This window comes from Mirounga angustirostris, unplaced genomic scaffold (assembly GCF_029215605.1).
Source record: "Mirounga angustirostris isolate CCGP_5_RB_7025 unplaced genomic scaffold, mMirAng1.0.hap1 SCAF_11, whole genome shotgun sequence".
NCBI lineage: Eukaryota > Metazoa > Chordata > Mammalia > Carnivora > Phocidae > Mirounga > Mirounga angustirostris.
In genome coordinates this window covers 2,362,036-2,383,767 of record NW_026991719.1, presented here as the reverse complement: position 1 = coordinate 2,383,767, position 21,732 = coordinate 2,362,036, and positions in this window count along the sequence as shown.

Below are 21,732 nucleotides of genomic sequence, written 5' to 3'. Positions count from 1 at the left end.
TGAGAAGGAACACACACGGAAATGGAAAAGAATACCAGACTCACGGTCTGTGATGTGCCTGTGGTTTTCCGTAGGTCATAGACTTCAGACCTCTTAATGACCCTATTTTGATTAAACATTGCCACTGGACCAGAAATCCACTGAGATAAGATACAGAAGATGGGTGTGGTAGATGCCCCGTAAGGAGTCCCCTCAATGAGACACGTCTTTGTATATACCCCACCTCTCTTGTGCAGGAGGCACCTGTGAATTGCTTCTAGCCAACAGAACATGGCAATGAGATGTCACCTGTGTGATTAGGTTATGTGATATGGGACTCTGTCTTAGCAGCCTGAGTAAAAGGTTGTCCTATAGGCTTTGAAGAGTAAGCTACAGTGTTCACTGCCACATATGGACACAGCTGTGTGCCCAAGAACTGAGAAACATCTCTAACACCAACAGACGCCGCACAGGTAGGAAGTCAAAAAAAAAAAAAAAATGTGCCTCTTCTTTTCACTACATCTGTATCTTTGGGATAAATATCCAGGAGTGCAATTGCTGGGTCATAGGACGGAGTAACTGGGTGATGGGTATTAAGGAGGTCATGTGATGTGATGAGCACTGAGTGTTATATGCAACTGATGAGTCATTGACCACTACATCAGAAACTAACGATGTACTGTATGTCGGCTAATTGAATTTAAATTAAAAGAAAATGTGGACCTCAGTCCTTTAGCCTCAATGAACTCAATTTTGCCAACAACCCCATGAGCTTGGAAGGAAACCCTGAAATCCAGGAAAAAACACACAGCCTGGAAGGCACCTCTATTGTAGCTCAGCCAAACCCCGAGCAGAGTACTCAAGAAGCCCTATCCAGACATCTGACTCATTTAGAATAAATGCATCATACATGTTTGTTATTCTAGGCTGCTAAGTTTGTGATGGTTTGTTATGCAGCATGGTTACCCGATACAGAATTCTTAAGAAGGAGGTTACCAGGATATGCCTGAACAGCCCAAAATATCTCATCTGGATGAATTTAATCATGCTCCAGGGTCTAGTCATCTTAAAGCTCAAAAATGAAGACAAATGCAGCATTCAGCAATGGAGTGACATTAACCAAACTCCTAAGTTGGATGAACAACACAAAAATGCCAATTTGCATTTTGTTTCCTTCTTTTGTTTCTTTTGCTCTTACCCTCCCCTTTGCACATGGGAAATAGGATAAACATACACACCAGAAAATGCATACAAGCTAACCTATGTGGGAAACCAAAGTATAATTAGAAGGTTGCTTTCTGCACACAGAACAGACCAAGTCAGGATGCACATCCCAATATCCAATCACATCATGGTATCTCATCTCTGGCTGTCATATCCAAGAAGCACCATCAACTTTGGAGTCTGTCACTCTTAGAATAGTATTTTGGATGGATGCTGATGGGCTCTGCCCTGGGCACCTCCCGTCTCTGTGATTCAATCCCTGACAACTCTTTTACCTTTCATAACATAACACAATGTAAGCTAAATTTTTATGTACCCGAGAACCAATCTCTCTGGTAAATGCGCACATGGTCGCTCTGACCCTGTAGGTGTTGGCATTATACTTTATGCCAAAGTCCATATTCTTTCTTTTTTTTTTTTTTTACACTTTTGTTTTGTTTCCTGCCTAAACTCTTTCAAGAGCACCAACAAATTTCACCCAATACTGTTTGTACACAAGTGAAAGGAGAATCTGAGAACTTCAAGAGAGGACACAGTCTGTTTAGGGCCCCAGAGCTAGAAAGTAGATGAGCTAAAACCAAAAATCACCCAACATACTCATGCCCTGTTGCTTACAGAATCTGACTTTCCAAATCCCTTCACAAGCTAAGAGCGTGTTCATGCCCATATAGGGGCTACGCCCAGGGATCAACCTATTCCCCACTGTAAGTCTGAGCTCCATAGACACGTTAAGTGGCAACAGGTAGAAGCTGAGCCCACAGCGTGTGCCTTGGGCTCATCTCACGCTAAGTTTTGAGGCAGACATGGTTCATTTGCTCACTAGCAATGCTGCAAAGCCGGAAGCTTCCCAAGAGCTTTCTTTCAGTCGGCACCAACTTTTCCTTTCCCCTGCAGCCTGGTGTCCTTGGTGAGGGACAGTTCAGGTTAACAATACAGTTCTCAGCAATATACTGGTAAATAAAAACAAAAATTATCATTTTCCAGCACACTCTCTGTTGCAGGGAACACACCAGTGTGTCCCAGAAACTACCATATTTCATTTTCCTAACAACCACAGGACATAGCTGTGTTTATCTTTATTTTAATGATGTGTCCACTGAAGCTCAGAAGAGTTATAACTTCAACAACTCCTAAGCCACTTAGCTGGAGTATCAGTTAGGGTTCTCCAGAGAAACAGAACCGATGGGATATATGGGGACATAAATACCACGTGGCTTTATGTGCTTCTTGGTATCCACCCAAAGGGGCTGAAAGCTTATGTCCGCACAAAAACCCACCCGTGGATGCCTTTGAGTGCTTTGTTTATAGTTGCCAAAACTTGTAAGCAACCAAAATGCCCTTCAGTAAGTGACTGGATAAATAAACAGGCCCATCCAGACAATGGAATATTATTCAGCACTAAAAAGAAATGAGCTATCAAGTCATGAAAATACTTGGTGGAAATTTAAATGCATATTACTAAGTAAAAGAAGCCAATCTGAAAATGCTATGATTCCAGCTCTAGGACATTCTGGAAAAGGGAAAACCATGGAGACAGTAAAAAGATTAATAAGAGTCACCAGGGTGTAGGGGGAGGGAGGGATGAACATGTGGAGCACAGAGGATTTTTAAGGCAGTGAAACCACTCTGTATGATACTATAATGATGGATCCATGTCACCATACATTTGTCCAAACCCATAGAATGGTTTGGTCACCAAGAGTGACCCTGATGTAAAGTATGGGCTTTGAGTGATGGACGGCATGTCCATGTAGGTTCACTGATTGTAACAAATGCACTGCTCTGCTGGGGGACGTTGATTATGGGGGAGGCCAAGGGATGAGCAGAAGATACAGAGAAATCTCTGTAGGTTCCTTTCAATTTGCTGTTCCCTAAAAAAACAAAGCCCAAGTAAAGCATTTGAGATTCAGAAGCTCCACACTTTCGGCTACTTCTCAGCACTCATTAAGAAGGGCACGTGATGTGAAGATCACTGGGTGTTATATACAACTGATAAATCACTGAATTCTACTCCTGAAACTAATAATACACTATGTTAACTAAATTGAATTTAAATAAAACACATTTTTTTAAAAGTTTATGTTGCAAAATGTTTTGCACACGATTACCACAATAAGATTAGCTAACTCTCCCATCATCTCCCATGACTATCAGTTTCTTTCCTTTTCCTTTTTTAATGAGAACATTTGACATCTACACTCTTAGCGACCTTCATGGGTATAATGCAGTATTATGAACTCCAGTCACCACGCTGTACACGAGATCCCCAGACCGCGTCAACTTATAGCTGGGAGTTTGTACTGCCCATGATGACTCTACGGTGTCCTGAATTGGACTCTTGGTCCCCCTCTGTCTCCTGGCCACCGTGCCCAGGTCAGCTCCCATGGCTGTTGGGACTTCTTGTCCCAGTTGGGTGCTGGGCAGGATGTGACAGCCTGCTTGTCCCCCTCCTTCCCTTCTGATGGAATATCAAGATTCCCTTTCCTGTGGGGCTGTCCCCCTACACACATCTCATGGTGAGTTCATGGAGAAGGACTCCATAAGCCACAGCAAGCCAGTAAAATCAATAATTTTGGGTAAAGAGGTGTTTTCTTGCACCCTTTAAATCGTATCAAAAATTTTTAATTTTTCCATAGACAGCATGGAGTTTCTCCTGTCCATCATTTTTAAACATATCAGATTGTTTTATTTTATTTTGCCTGTATGACATCATTTCATTGTTATGTTAGAATTACAGAGGGCAATTTTCCTTTATCTGTACATTTATCAGTGCGCTGCCTGCTCGTGTTTTTTTTTTTCTAGGTACTCTGCTGTTTATCATCAGACACAATAATCACACACATAATTATGTCACAGGACAAGGCCACCTCTTAATTGTTGCCTCTCAGAAGAAAGAACATTTTTCTGAGATCTATAAATGTTGCATTTCCAACAGGCGTGTCAATTTCCATCATCTTCTCTCTAAGAAAGCATTGTAAACTTATATTAATAAAAATGCATTGCTCTACTAAATGCTCATCAGACTTAATTAGTTTTCCTTGAAAATCTAAAACAATTAAATGGACAGAAGAAACATTAAACAATTTTTAAAAATCACTTAATAACTATTCATAGTGTTCTTCCAATATTTACATTTGAGGAATACAAAGAAAGCATCAGAAAAAAATAACCATGAACTCAACCAGAAATACTTATTGTGTACATTGGGCGTCTCGTCCACGGGTCTCGCCCACGTGTGGCTTTCATGTGGCAGGCAGGAGCTCGCCAGGATAGACCGTGGGACTCCAGGTGAGCTGCCCACATTTGACAGGGTCCTCTCTTTCCAGTGGTAGGACTCAGATGAGTTCCTTACCTCTATGAGGTCCAGAGAGACTATCATAAAGAAAATTCACCTAGTGTGAATTTAAAAAATGAATCACGTTTAAGACAAGATCAGAAGTAGGCAATCAGTGATCACCTGTAACTATACCAGTGGCCTCTGGCAAAATTTAGAATCTTGGGACCATTACGGCCACAATTTATGAATTACTGGATGAGTCCAAGAAAGTCAATGGTGTAAGTCCCAGTCCAAGGGCAGGAGAATTTCGATGTCCAAGCTCAAGCCATCAGGCAGAGATCAAATCCTCCCTTCCTCCACCATTCGTATTTTATTCAGACCCTCCAAGATTTCATGAAGGTCCACCCACAGTGGGGAGGGCCATCTGCTTTACTGGGTCCACTGATGAAAATGCTCATCTCATCCAGAAACACTCTCACTGACACACCCAGAAATAATGTTTAGCCAAATATCTGGCACCTCATGACCCAGACACACAAAATTAACCATTAGAGCAATTTATCAAAACTGCTACGCTCAGGGCACCTGGCTGGCTCAGTTGGTAGAAGATGCAACACTTGATCTTGGGGTCGTGAATTCAAGCCCCATGTTGGGTGTAGAGCTTACTTAAAAAAGAAAGAAAGAAAGAAAGAAAGAAAGAAAGAAAGAAAGAAAGAAAGAAAGGAAGGAAGGAAGGAAGGAAGGAAGGAAGGAAGGAAGGAAGGAAGGAAGAAAGAAAGAAAGAGGAAGGAAGGAAGGAAGGAAGGAAGGAAGGAAGGAAGGAAGGAAGGAAGAAAAAAAGAAAGAAAGAAAGAAAGAAAGAAAGAAAGAAAGAAAGAAAGAAAGAAAGAAAGAAAGAAAAGAAAGAAAGAAAGAAAGAAAGAAAGAAAGAGAAAGAAAGAAAGAAAGGAAGGAAGGAAGGAAGGAAGGAAGGAAGGAAGGAAGAAAGAAAGAAAGAAAAAAAGAAAGAAAGAAAGAAAGAAAGAAAGAAAGAAAGAAAGAAAGAAAGAAAGAAAGAAAGAACGAGCTACACTCAATCAATATGGACTGAAAGAGACACCCAAACCTTGAAATACATACCCATTAATCAGAGTTTCTGAACCTCAGCACCAATTGACATTTGAGGACACATAGTCCTTAGTGGTGGGGGCTGTTTTGTGCTTTGCAGGACGCTGAGCAACATCCCTGGGGTCCACCAACTCTATTCCGGCGGCAGCCCCGCACACCCCTTTAATCCTAAAGGCAATTAGCAATATAACACTATGATCACTTAATTTTGTGCACCATTTTTGAGTAGGAAACCTGCATTCCTACAACTTTTCCTTCAACTTCCCACAGAAAGCTCCGCCTTTTAGGGCACTGGGGCTTGAGATGACTTCGGTTCCAAACCATTGGCATTTCTTATTTTTTTCCCAACTCAGCAGTGTTCACCTGCCTGATCCCAGTTGATCAATCACAGTATAATAATGGTAATAGCCACAATCATTTTGCCATGGACAGCATTTTGCAGTCTCTCAGTTTCTTTACCCGTCTTTGAGCATCACTGGAAATTGGTGAAGAATGATATTTAGGGGAAATCAAGACACAGAGAAAGACCCAGAGGTACCACACTCACATAGCCATTTAGGAGAAATACAGAACGGAAACACAAATTGTTCCAATCTAACTGTGGTACCTTATAGGTTTTCCTTACCATTCACTGTGGCTTCCAGAATCTTCCCCTCAAGAAACAGGAAAGGAGCATGTTCAATTATGCTGTCTGGATGTACGCCAGTTGCATTTCTTTTTCTAAACAGAATCCATTTTCTCCACGGCTTCATTAAGCCACCCAAGATGCCTTTGCTGGCTTGTAATCAACATTTTGGGTCGGTGTGAGATGAAATTGACTTTGACTCATTTCTGGAGTGGCCACTTCAAGCATGGTACCTGCCTGTTAAAAGATTTTAAAGGGTTTGGTCTGTTTGTTCTGGTTTGGTTTCCAAGAAGAGGAAGAAGGAGGAGGAGGAAGAGGAGGGGAATAAGGGGGGGTAGGGAAAGGAGGACACGGAGGAGGAGGAGGACAGGGAGGGGGAGGAGGAGGAAAAGGAGGAGGGAGATGAAGGGGAGAAGAAGTAGGGAGAGGAGAAGGAGGAGGAGGAGAAAGGGGAGAGGAAAGAGGGGGAGGAGGGTTAGGAAGAGGGGGGAGAGGAAGACCACTGATTCTTTATAAGAACTCCACTACCCTGCTACAGCGATGTTGGCCACATATTGACTCATTCTCCATCATCCAGGTGACATGCACTTGATCCTGGCTTTGCCCCTTCCCCAATTCCTAGACCTTTATGCTTCCTCTCTGTAGCTGGTTGTGCGTGGGGGAAAGGGATGACAGTGAGCATGTATTTCAAGCATGGCGAGTTGGAAGAGTCACTGGATAGTGTAGAGGGGCAGAGTGCATGGAGCCAGGTCCCCAAGGACATCAGAGGGAAAGAGCACTGGAAGATTGTTGGGGGACATACACAGTTCTCAGTGACATGCTCTAAAGAACTCACACCCAGGGACACGGACTGGATCCACCCCCCTTTATCTTGCTGCTCACTGAGGTGGGAGGTGGGCTGCATGATTGGCAGCACTCAGCGTGGCTTCTGTGAGGAGATTGCACTTGTATTTTAGGAATGCTTTTAAGGAAGTCCAAACTGCAAAACTCGAAAGCCAGGATTGCCCTATTGACCTTTGGATGGGACAGGAAAATGCACATATTTCAGAGGCGTTAGAAGGTCCTTTGTGCGAAATGCAAACTCTACAATCATCACCTTCTTCTACAGACCATGATAGTTAAACTTCTCAAGATGCCTTGAAATCTGGTGCAGGATATGAAAGAGATCATTGTTCTGTTAAGACGTATTTTCTTTATTCACTTGGGGAAATTTTCAGAAGTTTACTGGTCCTGCTGAATGAGAGCTCTCATTGGGGCTATTTCCTTCCAAACAATCATGTTTACTCCTTAAGGGAACAAGCCATTCTTTTGATGTTCTAAAGAATAACAGCTACATGACCCTTAGTGTTTGTTAAGGCAGATTTCACAAAAACATAAAATCGACCACTTGAAAGTATTCAGTTCACGGTGTTGGGCAGCCCGCACTTCTAATTCCAAAACCTCTCCAGCGGTGGATTGTCCTCAGGGTCCCACATTCTCCCATGACTTTGTCATGTCGTGTAATTGCATTCCACAAAAACCGAGCAACGGAAGTGTGCCTTAAATCTCTTCCACGAAGACGAGGAGGAGATGCGTTAACATTCCCTGCAGTTTTTTCTTCTTTTTTTCTCGCCTTCTGTCTCTGTGGCAGACTCTTCTGTGTCAACCAGAAGGCTTGTTGTACAAATGTCAGGCAGACCGCAGGGAGGGGCGAGCCCTTCCAGGCTGAAGTACACTCTATTATTTAAGACCTCTCTAAGATAATCTTTTCAACTGCCATTTTCTGGTGAGCATCCTCAAAGCCCAATCTGAAAAGAACAGATGCTAGCCTTTATTCACCAAGGAGCATCACTGGTTAAGTGACTTTTACCTTCATCCGATGGGACCCCGATTGGGAGCCTCTCATATCACAATAACACAAATGCTGTCTTGCTGAGAATTTTCAAAGAATGCCTCTCCCCATCCAGGAAAAAAAGAACAACAATGAAAAAATCCTTGCCTCAAAATCACTTCTGGAATGATGCCTTTGTGTTGGGTTGCTGATACTGAAAAATGGTTTGTGGGGAAATAAAACCATGGTGGATGTGATCACGTTTGTTCTTGATTCCATTTCAGGTTGATCGAAGAGGTTTTTCGTGAATTCGAGCAAATGGGATACTCAACATCCCACACCAGGGTCATCATTACCAAGATGGTCAGACTGTTTGGTAAAAATGCATCCCTTCAGGACAGGTAGGAAATTAAAGAGAAGCCATCATGGTGGGAAAGAGCGTTAACCTCTTTTGCTAAGGTGATGAGGGTACTTCTATAGGGACATCTCATAACAGCGTTAAGGATCGGAGGACTTTCCCCAGAAGAAATGGCATCTGTACCAAAATCAAAAGGAGTGTCCAGGGGCGCCTGGGTGGCTCAGTCGATTAAGCGACTGCCTTCGGCTCAGGTCATGATCCTGGAGTCCCTGGATCGAGTCCCGCATCGGGCTCCCTGCTCGGCAGGGAGCCTGCTTCTCCCTCTGACCCTCCCCCCTCTCATGTGCTCTCTCTCTCTCATTCTCTCTCTCAAATAAATAAATAAAATCTTAAAAAAAAAAAAAAAAGGAGTGTCCAGAAGACAGCCAGATGAAAGTTCTGAGAGAGATTTCTAGAAGAAGGGAATTTTTTTTCCAAGCAGAAATGGCCACTTAGAGGCAAGCATATTCTGGGAGTTTGGTGTGGTTGGAGCATGTAAAAATAGCAGAACATGCAACCAGACAGACAGATAATCAGGATCCACCCCACAAAAGCTATCAAGGGACCCGTGATAAAGATTATGAATTATTCTGGTGGCCATAAAGAGCTGCCAGACAGAGACAGCCTCACAACAGGGAGACCACAGTCAGACTTGTGCATTTTAGGAAGATGACCCAACTCCAGTTTGCAGAATTAAGTAGATGATGTGGAGAAGGGGAACAGAACATTTAGGCTGCCTTTTCCTGCACATACTCCTTTTTCTCTACATCTCCTTTTTTTTGGGCGGGGGGAAGCCAAACCCAACTATTTAATGATAATGTTAAATAATAAATCAAGTAGTGCCCTGTCAGGGAAAATGCAAAGGATGATGTTGGTATTTTTACAGCAGGTAATGCAATAGTGGCATTTCAAAATGTATCTCTTTCAAAATCAGCAAGGTATCTCCCTTTGCAAGATTTTGGTATAGAAAACCCTCAGAGAGCCTCGTGTCGAGGGACACTAGAGGCCATCTGAAGTTGTGAAAGTAGGTAGACTAGGCAAGGTGGCGGAAACCAAAGAGGCAAACTCAAACATTCTGATTTTCTAAATGTCAGGTTTTAAAGAAATAGAGGGGAAAGGAAAAAAACAAGTACTGCCATATACTTCCAACCCCCAACTCACTTTATAAGAATCACTGCAATCCACATGAGAAAAGGCATGTTGATATTTACCCTATTTCTTAACGGCTTAAGTCCTGCTCCACAGTACACGACCCAGCAAGCAGGGAATTGAAGGTTTCCACCCTGCCCTGCCAAACACCGATGAGACCTGGTCCTCTGTCCAAGTAACCGTGGTGGTTTATGGAACTGGAGTTAGTCTCCAGGGGCTGCTCACCACGCATGCTTGGGTGTCTACCTGGGTGTAGAGTTGGCAGGGATGGAAAGACACCAAACACAGGGAGTCAGTGCCTACTTTGCTTTCACTTTATCAGGGAAAGTTTGATCTTTGATATGGGGATGCCACACTGGGCTCCATGTAAAAAGAAATTGATAGGCATATGGCCAAAAGAAGTGAAACCAAGTATTCTAACACATGCGCATCCATGTTCACAGCACTGTGATTCAGCATCACCAAAAATATGGAAACAACTCAGCTGTTCATCAATGGATGAATGGATAAACACAATACAGTACATCCACACAGTGGGTTATTATTCACCAAGTAAAAAGGAGTGAAGCACTCACATGTGTTACAACAAGGATGGCCTTGAAAACATGATGCTCAATGAAGGAAGCCTGACACAAAAGACCACATATTGCATTATTCTATTTATATAAAATGACCTGAATCCACAAATCCATAGAGACAGAAAGTAGACCACTGTTTGCCAGGGGCTGGGAGGGGACAATGAGCAGCGACTGCTTACTGGGTATGCGGTCCTGGTTGGGGTGATAAAAATATCTTGGTAAGGGTTGCACAATAATATGGATGAACTAAATACCACTGAGTTGCATATTTAAATGGTTAATTATATGTGATGTGAAATTCACTGCAGGAATCCCTAAATTCCTTTCAGCTCTAAATGTCTGGGACCATGTACAGTTACACTGTGACCACGGTCAAGTTACTTAAATTCACTTCACCGACCTCAAAGAAGATTGCAATCAAAGTAATACACTGAAAACAGTTGTACAAGTGACTGACAAAAGTCAACTGCCCAAGGAGGATGCTATTGCAAAGCCTTGCTGCACAAAGTGAGTCTGGGACCATCCCACACCCGGCAACAGATGAGAGCTGCAGAATCTCAAGCTCCACCCCAAACGTACTGATGTGGAATCTGCATTTTCACAAGGTCCCCAGATGATAGCAGGTGCATTAACAGGTGTTAATTTGACAAGTGTTGGTCTACGTGCATTTGGTCTCTAAGCTCTGCTAAGGATTCAGAAGAGAGACACTCACTCAGAGAGTTGATTCATCATTTCATAATTATTTTTCTGCTCTAATTTTATTCCCTCTACAACCTCCTTCTATCATAGTCTTATCACTTTTTAAGGTGTAAACAGACTCTTTTTGAGGACATATGTTACTACTGAAATACATAAAGGCTCTGATCAACACTAATGCAAATCCAATAAGAATGAATATATGAGAGATTATATGCTCTCTCATGAAATATAGTGGTAGATGGATAAATAAATATGTAGACAGACAGGTAGATGGGCAAATAAACAGACTATATCCTCCTGGGGAAATGTCTTCCTTTTTATCACATGTTAACTCATCTTCAACTTTTGTTTAGATCATTCAAAACAATCTTTTTAATTCATGAAAGAATTACTTGAGTGTAGTTTGACACGGTCTCCCAAATAATTAACTGATGTAATTTCTTGTTTGTTTTCCCTCTGCATTCTAAAAAAACATTCTGTACTATTCACTTGAGAAAGAAAATCATTAATAAGCTTTATATTTCTTAGCATCAAGCAAAAATCAAGACAACAAAAACCAGGAACTTATTCAATCTTTAATGTTTAGGAATATGCTCTCCTAGAACACTCAGAGAGGATGAAGTTATGAAAAATGAAAATAGTATGCAAAACCCTCTCTCACATGCTTTGCAATCAAGCATCATGAGACCATAGTGAGAGACCCTTTCTCACCCAACTCTATGAACTGAAAAATGAAATCGTTTGGCAATGTGAAACGTGTGGCAATCTGAAAAATTAGGTGCTGATGTCTCAACCAATTTGTCTTACCCATTTTGGAAACCAATATGGCACCTTCTACTAAGTTTGAAGAGGCCTCTACAATCCAGGCATCCAGGATGTGAGAGCTTCAGGGGACACAGGTGAGACTTTTCCCCAGAGCACTGTAATAATAAAATCATAGGAACAACACAAATGAAAAGATGTCATGTAGACTGCTGGATTGGTTTCCATATGTGGGGTTTCCTATCGCCTAACAATGTGGCTTCCTCTCAACAAATACTATCCACAGGAAAGGTGAGTTTTATATGAGACACAGAGAATGATTCCATGTATATAAAGTCTAAGGCACAAAACACTATGTTGTGTGTTGATACATAGGCACAAGGTTACACTCTAAATAAACTTAGGCAATTAAAAATATGAAACTCAGTAGAGTGCTTTCTCCTATAGGCAGATAGAAATTAATGGAGACAAGAAGTCAAATATAAGAGCATTATTTTCTTTAAAGATGGTGACTGGAAATAAATGGTGATTGGTTCATAGATGTTCTATGTATTTTGAAACACTGCACTTTATTTATATTTTATAAATTGTTCTGGTATATCCTGAGTACACATTTTTTAAGTGTCCATCAAAACAAAACAGAGAGAATCTAGAGTACTTGGAAATTCAATACACAGAGAATAAATAATTCCTTTGTATATGTTCACAAAATTCAGCCATCTACCAGAATATAAGGGAAATTTCAATGCATTTAAAATAATCAAGAGCATAAAATTCCCTCTCTGATCACAGCAATCAAATGAGGCAGCAGCAAGAAAAAAGTTTTTTTTAAAAGCAGATTGTATATTTGGAATAAAAAAAAATAATATAAAAGTGTATATTTGGAGTAATAATATATGCAGTCCTAATTAATTTGTGGTGTGCAAAGAAAATCAGTGGTCAATTTCTGCTCACAAAATAAAGTTACCTAAAACAGTGATGGTTTTACTTGCTCATTATTCTAGTGTTCAGCAGGTTGGGTTGGTTTCAGCTGGGTGGTTCTTCTGTTGCCTCCCCGTTGGGTTCCTCAGGAGTCTGCCACCATTTGTGCCATGGGGACAGGATGAGGTCCGTGAGGGATCCTTCCCAACTGGTCTCAGACCCCAAGCAGAGAAGAGAGGGAGCTGCAAGTTCTCTGCCCAGGGCTCCCACCTGCTGCACAGCTAACAATCTCTTTGTCAAAGTAAATCATGGGACAAGACAAGATTCAAGAGGATGAAGGAGTAAAATCCATCTCTCAGTGGTAGGGGCAAGAGGATCCCACTGGAAAGGGGTATACCAGTTGGGATGGGAGGAATTTCTGGCTAGCTTTTTGCTATATGCCCCATCAAATAGAGGTTTAATTACCACATATTTACATATTGAGGATGCTTTGGTAATAGAGAAGTTCTGGGATAGATGTAGATTGAGATAGAGACAGAGAAAGGTGTAGATGTAGATATACAAGGATGGATGGATGAATAGATAGATAGATAGATAGATAGATAGATAGATAGATAGATGACAGATAGATAATGGATGGATGAATAAATGAATGGATAGATAGATGATGTTTGGATGAATGGATAGATAGATAGATGGATAGATAGATAGATAGATAGATAGATAGATAGATAGATAGATGATGGATAGGTGGATAGATGGATGGTTGGATGGTTGGATAGATGGATGGATGGATAAATGATGGATGGATGGATGGATGGATAGATGGATGGATGGATGGATGGATAGATGGATGGATGGATAGATGGATGGATATAGACAGAAAATAGATGATAGATAGATAATGGATGGATGACTAAATGAATGGATAGATGATGGCTGGATGAATGGATAGATAGATAGATGATGGATAGGTGGATAGATGGATGGATGGATAGATAGATGACGGATGGATGGATAGATGGATGATAGATGGATGGATGGATAGATGGATGAATATAGACAGAAAATAGATGATAGACAGATGATAGATAGATAGATGATAGATCTCCCAAAAGATATATAAATGTATAGACATGGATTAGTTTTTTGAAGTAATTAAAATTTCAATTATAGAAATTAGTAAGAGAACACTAAAGGAATCCCCAAATAAGTTTAAGGGAAACAATAAACATCAGGAAAAAAATTAATGAAATAGTAATGAAGCATATCACAGGGAAAAATCAGGGCATCCTCATATATCCACAAGTAAGTTTCTCTTAATCGTGCGGGAGTAATAAATGAAAATCCTAAGCTCCGTCCTGGATGTGGTTTACGTGGGATGTTATTGCCACGGTCAGACACCATGATGGATTCCACAACAGCTCAGAGGCGACGAGGTACGAGTTTGCTGTACAAACGTGAGGATCATCAACTGAACGTAACATTTAAAACCATGGGCTGCAGGAGACCACCTAGACAGACTGAGTGGAGAAAGGAAAGAAAATCCTTTTAAGTAAAAAAGAAAAAAGAAATTGCTTTGCAAACATGACGTGATGATGCATCGTCTAGCTCCCCCTCCTACAGCATCTCCTAACATTGCAATAGTTCTTATTTGAGATAAATATCTTTGCTAATCCGCATTTCATCCCAACATAAAAGCCAGCCACAAATAACCTGAGAGGTTTCTTCAGGGCAGGTGACATAATATTTTTAAGTGACCATTCCACGAGAAGCTGATTAAGCACAACTCTCCCCTTTAATTTTGCAACTCAGCATTTAAGCTCTGTCTCAAGACCTTTATCATCCCAGCTGCAGCTAAAATGCCTACCTTACAATTTACAGTGAAACCTAGACTAGAAGCCACAGGCTGGCTTACCTCAAATAAAAGAAAGTGGTCTCTGAGCTACAAGCAGTATTTAATATCATAGGGGAAAAAAGCAAAATCTGCAGGTCTTGTGTTGTCAGAGAAGCAACCCCCAATTCAGTGACTGTCTTTAGATAAACAGGATGATCAGTCAATGTTATTTTCCATTTGAAAATATTTCTCTCCTAAGACAGATGTAGGAATATTTTTCAATAATATATTGAAGTGCCAAGCATTTCCCATATTTATTCTAGCCATCAAGATATGTCCTGTGCATATTAAACCCTCCCTACTGTCAGATTTGGATTCCACAGTTTTAATAATTTGCTTTTGTAAAAATTTAATTTAATTTAATTTTTCAAACCTCATTATATTAAAAGAAAATTAAAGAACAGGGCGCCTGGGTGCCTCAGTTGGTCAAGCAACTGCCTTCAGCTCAGGTCATGATCCTGGAGTCCCGGGATCGAGTCCCGCATCGGGCTCCCTGCTCGGCAGGGAGTCTGCTTCTCCCTCTGACCCTCCTCCCTCTCATGCTCTCTGTCTCTCATTCTCTCTGTCTCAAATAAATAAATAAAATCTTTAAAAAAAAAAAAAAAAGAACAGCAACAAAAAAAACCAGAGCCTGAACAATGCAAAAGTGTAAAATTTCCCAAGGAGTGGTACAATGAACCTCTCTCTAGCTTGTATATACAACCAGGTCGATTGGAACGGTGATTCTCCCCATCTACCAAAGAAGTAAGAGCCATTTTGCATTTCAATTGCATTGATTACATAGCCTGATCTCGAGTTTTCATTGTGGATTTTTTTCCCCCCAAACTTCTTCCTGACTGTGATAGAATATTTCAGGCCTTTGTAAAAAATGAAATATGCCATTTTTGGACCCCGGCCATTTCATACGGATAATAAATAGAGCCTTATATAGAATCTCCAGGGTCATTATCATGTTTAATAGCATTTTAAAAAACCGAAAGTTTGGGATGGAGGTCAGAAGAAGAGCCAAAATATCTCTATATTTTGTGCTTGAATTGATGTTCCTTCTAATTCTTGGAGATCCTTTTCATTCTGTTTTGTCTGAATAATAGTAGGAAATTTAGTTTTGTACATGCCCTAATTCCATGGTTGAGGTTAATGGTTCTCAATTAAGAGTTCTTTCGCCACTCCTAGTTTCCCTCCAGGATATGATGCGTAACTTCTGGAAATTCGTTTGAGGATCTGAGATCAACACTTTACAGAAAGCCACTGGCGTCTAGTGGGTAGAGGTCAGGGATGCCGCTAACGTCCTATAAACCCTGGACAGCCCCACCTCAAAGAATGACTCATCCCTAACTCTCCATAGTGCGGGGGCTCAGAAACTCTGGCTTAGGAACAGGAAAATAAAATCTCGCACCAAAAAAAAAAAAAAAAAAAGTGAGAAATTTAAGTCCCAATGACGGTAAGACAGGCTTCCCACCTTGATTAAAATCTGATTGTACACATTTCCACAATAATTTCTCAATGGCTTGAAATATTAGTACGTGTAGATGACCACAGAGGAAACACATAAATTTAAACTGACTTTACGAAATTATTAAGCAGAAAATAGGTAGAGCACGTAAGAACAGGGTGTGAGTCAATAGGCAGCTATGTTCTGAGCATCACGCATAACTGTAGAAATGGGAGCATACAGTGATTTTGCTTTTATTAACCTAAAAAACATATATCCATGAGCCTTGAAAACACCATGCAAAGTGCAAGAAGTCAAAAACAAAAGGCCACATAGTGTCTGATTCCATTTATACAAAATGTCCAAAACAGGGATGTCCGTAGAGACAGAAAGCAGATTGGAGGTGGTCAGGTGTTAGGGGAGGGGGCTGAGGAGGGAGGGCATTGGGGTCAGGGTGTCCTTTTAGGGCCATGAAAATGTCCTGCGACTAGATAATTATGGAGGTTTCACGATGTTGTGAATATACCAGATGGATCTGAATTGTGCACTTTGAAATGGCTAAAACAGTAACTTTTATGTTATATGTATTTTACCACAATAAAAAAAAATAAATGATTTAATGGTAAATGGGATGTGTGGAGAATCGGGAGATGTTGCCCAAAGGTTACAAACTTGCAGTTAGAAAATTAGTAAGTTCTGGAGATCTAATGCACAGCATTGTGATGTTACCAATACTGTATTATATGTTTCAGAGTTGCTAAGAGACTAGATCTTAAATTTTTTTCAACACACGCAAAAAATGGCAATGATGTGACATGAGAGAGATGTCACCTAGCACTGTGGTGATGATTATTAAAACATGTAAGTGTATCCAATCAACACATTGTATCCTTATATTTACATAATCTCTATGTCAATTATACCTCAATAAAAATTTTTCAATAAAATAGATTAAGTGGTGCACACTTACAAGTAAATAAATTATATGGCAAAAAAGACAATAAGCACACACACAGAGGCAAAGATCCCTACAAGTTTACTAAAAGTGAAAAACTACATTGTTTCATTCCAGAGGAAACTGATAACATCTTACAAAGCAGAATGTGAAAAAAAAACCCACAAAGAACATCTTGGTGTTATTTTAGCAAAGGTACAGAGTATTTCTCAAGTGCATGTTTCTTGTGTAGATAGATTCGTTGCGATCATAGCTCTGTGGTGACATTCAGGGATATTTAACATTTTTATTTTGTGTTTTCATTCATTATTTAAGCTCTCATTTGCTGAGACGTTCCTATATACTAAAAAAAAAAAATTATGTGATGTGCTTGACAAGAGTTATCTTATGGAACCCCCATATTGTGTTGGTCTGGGTCTCCCAAGAAGCCTGCAAAGGGGGATCAGTCCTTTGCAGATATATTTGGAAAACTCCAGGGAGGAAAATGGGGAGGAAGCTGGAGGAGGCTGGATGTGACCATGATACCGATCTGACCCCATGAGGGAGATGGTGGGGAAGGAAGTAGGGCCGGATGGAGACAGCTTTGTGGTCTCCTGACATTTCCACAAGGCTGCTGGGGATTTGTCCAGCCCAAATCATCTATCAGAGGATTCCCCATCTCCCCGAATGGCCCTGCCTCAGTGTCCCCTCCCCACTGTCACTGAGTAGGGGCAATCAGAGGACATGTGTCTTCCCAGCAAACAGAGGATGGGCTCAGGGATCAAATATCTGCACCTTCAATGACAATCCTTTGGATGTAGTCTTCTCTGTGATTAGTCTTTAAAGTTTTTGTGATAGTCTGCATTCCTGCGCTTCCGTAATTTATTTAAATATTCTCCCATGGATGGAGACAGAGTGGCTGCATTACCAACAGTCCTGAGAAAGAGACACGTCTTTGGGCTGCTGAAGCTGTCCATCCCACCTCTCAACACAGGTGGCCTTTTATGGCATTCTCAAGGTAGGAGACCCCAAGGCGATGGTGACGAGATGATGTGATGAACCAGTAGTGATGAGGGAGAGTCCATCCTCCAGTTTCATGCCCCAAGTAGCCCATCCTCTCCTCCAGGGGCATCCTCAGGAATAATGTCCCGCCTGGAGGACTGCTTTCTGGAGGGAATTATGATTAAGACAATGACAAAACAAGGTCAACACAGGCATGGGAGGGGCAGATGCTGGACCGCCTTGGGTCACAGCTTAGAAATCAGTGCAGGAGTCATGCAGCCTAACAGTGGGCCCTGGACTCCGCTGCATTTCATCAAAGTCGGTGCGTTCCTTTACATGCTCTGCGAGCTCCGGGGAGCTTTTCTTAACACTTACAACCTGCAAACCAAAGCATGAAGACAAATTGTTCTTAATAAACGTGCACGCCTGATAATGTAACAATCCGGCTTTAAGCCACAGTAGAATTATTTTCAGGGCTTAATGGGGCTTAATTCTGAATAAACAACATGTTACAGGAAAAAAATATATATATATCATAAAGTAACTCTCTTTATAATAATATTTTAACTGAAATTAAGTGGAACTAAATGCTCGATTAATTTTTAGGGAATGTATTTGTCTTCGGCACTCCATCTCATTCCACACGGATTTAAGATGGCTCATTAGTCAGTTAATAACCAATTGTGTGCATGAAGATGCTATAAATGTGGGATCTTCTATGTTTTTATTTCCTTGAGGTAAAATCATTAATACATTTTTCTTCAACCAGACTCGGTGCCATATAAGAGCACATCGCATGAGAAATGTGTAAAAAATAGGGCAAAGAAAATCAATGACTATGTTTCTACATTGCAGAATTGAAATTTCATTTACATTTGGTGTTCCCTTAGAAAGTAAAAAGCTTTGGGGGGAAATTCTGGCCGTTCCCACATGAGCTAGGAAGACCCAAGGGAAATAGGTTTTTTTTTTCCTCCCAAATCTTTAGGTATCACTTTCAAAAAGACACCTGAATTACATAACATTGATGGACCAATAGTCCAACTGAAGATGCCATAACCCAAAGGTAACAGTGAAACTCAGGGGTAGATCAGTGAACACACAGCCTTCCCTACACATAGATCTCTCTCCCATGATGCCATCTTGCTCAGAATAAGAGAGATAATTCTTTATATCAGGGGAACAGGGGATCTATGAAGGCACCTCAGTGAGATCCAGGTGGACCAACCCAACCTCTAGGGAGACAGGAGCTGAACCTCTGTTATTAGAGAGGATAAGGAGATGGGGTGGCCTGAGGCACTAGAAACCATGTCTTTGTAGAACTCATCTTAATCATCCAGCATCTTAATATCCCATTAAGACATTGCATATTCTTGCATATTCTTTTGTCATAGATTAATTGACCAGATCAGTGTAGGTTTATTTCTGGGCCCTCTATTCTATTCAGTTGGTCTATGTGTCTATACCTGAAGCTAATAGGACACTGTGTGTTAATTATACTTCAATAAAAAAAAAAAAAAAATCCCTTTAAGACAACACACCCTCCTTTGCTTCTATGCTCACTCATTTCAAAGCCTACGATTAAATACTTCTCCCAAAGTGTCACCTGCAAAGATAAGAGGGCCAGACTCTGCCTAACAGTGAAGACTGTCTCCTTTTCTTTCCTCCTTATCTTCTAGCCAGCTGCCCCACATTAAATGATCAATATTATCCAGAATCCCTTGAATGTCTGTGTAGAATAAGAAAGGTTCTCATGCTTGTGGAGTATGAAGAAACATGAAAAATATGGAAAGGTACCAAAACAAATGCACTTAACTCAACAAGGTTGTAATTTCGAGTTCCCCTAAAAAGGTTGTCTTTTCCCATTCCCCATGCACATGAGAAAAGTTAGCCGTAGATTGTCTGACATACATCATCAAGTCCACGACCACCAAGATAAGAACTTTTATGCAAAATTGCCCATTTGTCTTCATTTCCATCTTTAAAAGTGCATTCATGGAGCAGATGCATCCATAGCTTAAAAATTGCTTCACGGTGACATGAATAGAAAACCGTAATGTCTCATTTAATTAGCAACAGAATTAAAATGTGGGAATGCACCAGAACAAAGCTAAATGTTTCTCAAGTGAAGTGTCCAAGTTTCGATTTTTTAAAAACCCTCCATAAATCCCTCTTTTGCCAAACGTTATCATTATGATGCATTCTCCCCACTGGAGTTAGACGCCCACATTCTCATCAAATGACTTATTATCCACACAACATCTTATCATGCAAAATGGTTCCAGAAAGAAATATTTTAACATGGTTCCAAATGCTTTGCAATATGTGGAAAATGGATGGGGTAATAAGTGGAATATTGTATTAGGGTCCTCCAAAGAAACAGACCAGTAGGGTGGGTATATATACCAAGAGAGCCATGGATATATGTGGAGAGATTCCTCCCCTCGGCCCTCAGAAGGAACCAACCCTGCTAACAGCTTCATCTCAGAATTAGGACCTTCAGGAATGTCAGGCAAGGCACTCAATGTGTGGTACTCTGTATGGCAATCTTAGTCTACTAATACTTTTGAGTAGAAACTGAGAAAATTGAAGACACTACAGTCATCTTTTTGGCTCTTGCTCATCGCCAGTTTGGTCTTATTAAAGCACTAATAGAACATATGTCACAAATTTGCTTTTACAAAAAAGTCTGGTTTTCCTTTTGCATGCTTTCTGCTTCCCATGTCCTCCCTTGGTCTTCCCTCTGTGTCCTCATCTCTTCTTATAAGGACGCAGGCCCTATTGGAGTAAGGCACATCCTAATGATCTTATTTTTCCTTTCATTATCTCTTAAAGACCCTATATCCAAATACAATTACATTCTGAGTTACCGGGAATTAGAATTTCAAGATATGCATTTGTGGGCGCCACCATTCAGGCCATAAGGTAACCCAATCCTCACATCCCCAAAACCATACTGATGGAGACTGACTGGGAAATCTCTACAGCCCCCAGAAACGAAACCCTATGCACCTTACGTATATCCATGGAGTACAATAAATATGGCAGATCCTCCCTGTGGGCAGAACAAAAATACTTGCATTTGGAGAATGAGGGTGAGCTCCCTTTTCTTAAGAGAATGCATCCCATGAGGTGGGTCTCCATACATGGTCTCCCTGTTCCCCTTTCCCAAATGCTTGTTTATACTAAAGTTGTCATGCATTCCTTCTGCTACGAGGCTTTGGGTGTGTTGAGGTTGAAGAAACATTGCTTGGCCATGGGCTGTCAGGACATCTGGAAGAATAGCTCAACCCCGGAGAGTCTGAAGCCTGAAGATATGCATGAGCAGTGTGACCCATGGTGTTGTTTTTGGACACCTAGAATTCCCATTTCCCTTTGGGAACTAATCCTTCCCCATGTAATCTTGGGTTGTCAATCAAACCTCTCCCCTCCACCTCCTCCAGTGAGCCAGTGGCCCAGCCTTGGTGAAATATCTCACTTGGTCTTGGGATGCTCCAGGGAGATAGTAGAGCTTGGGCTTGCAAAATGGAACACCATCAGGGTCATGGAGGACTTGTTACAACACAGATAGGGGGACCCCACGCCTACAGATTCTGATTCTGTAGGTTGAGGGCAAGACCCCAAGCATCTGAACATCTCACAGGTTCCCAAGTGATCTCAGTGCCTCTGGTTCAGAGATGACACTTTGGAAACCACTGTACCAGATCAAATTAGGATCAAAATTCTTCCCCAGATAATTGGGAAAGAGAGAGAGAAAAAAGGAAGATGCTTTATTATTTTCTTCCCATTGGCAATGTGAACACGGGTTCTATGGGGCCATCTTCTCTAGGGCGACGAGAAACTGTGTTGCCACTGAAATAAGTCTAGGGAATGACAGAGAGCCGGAACAGGGAGAAAGAATCAGAGCGTCGACCATATGTTTGAACCGTTCTATCCAGATAC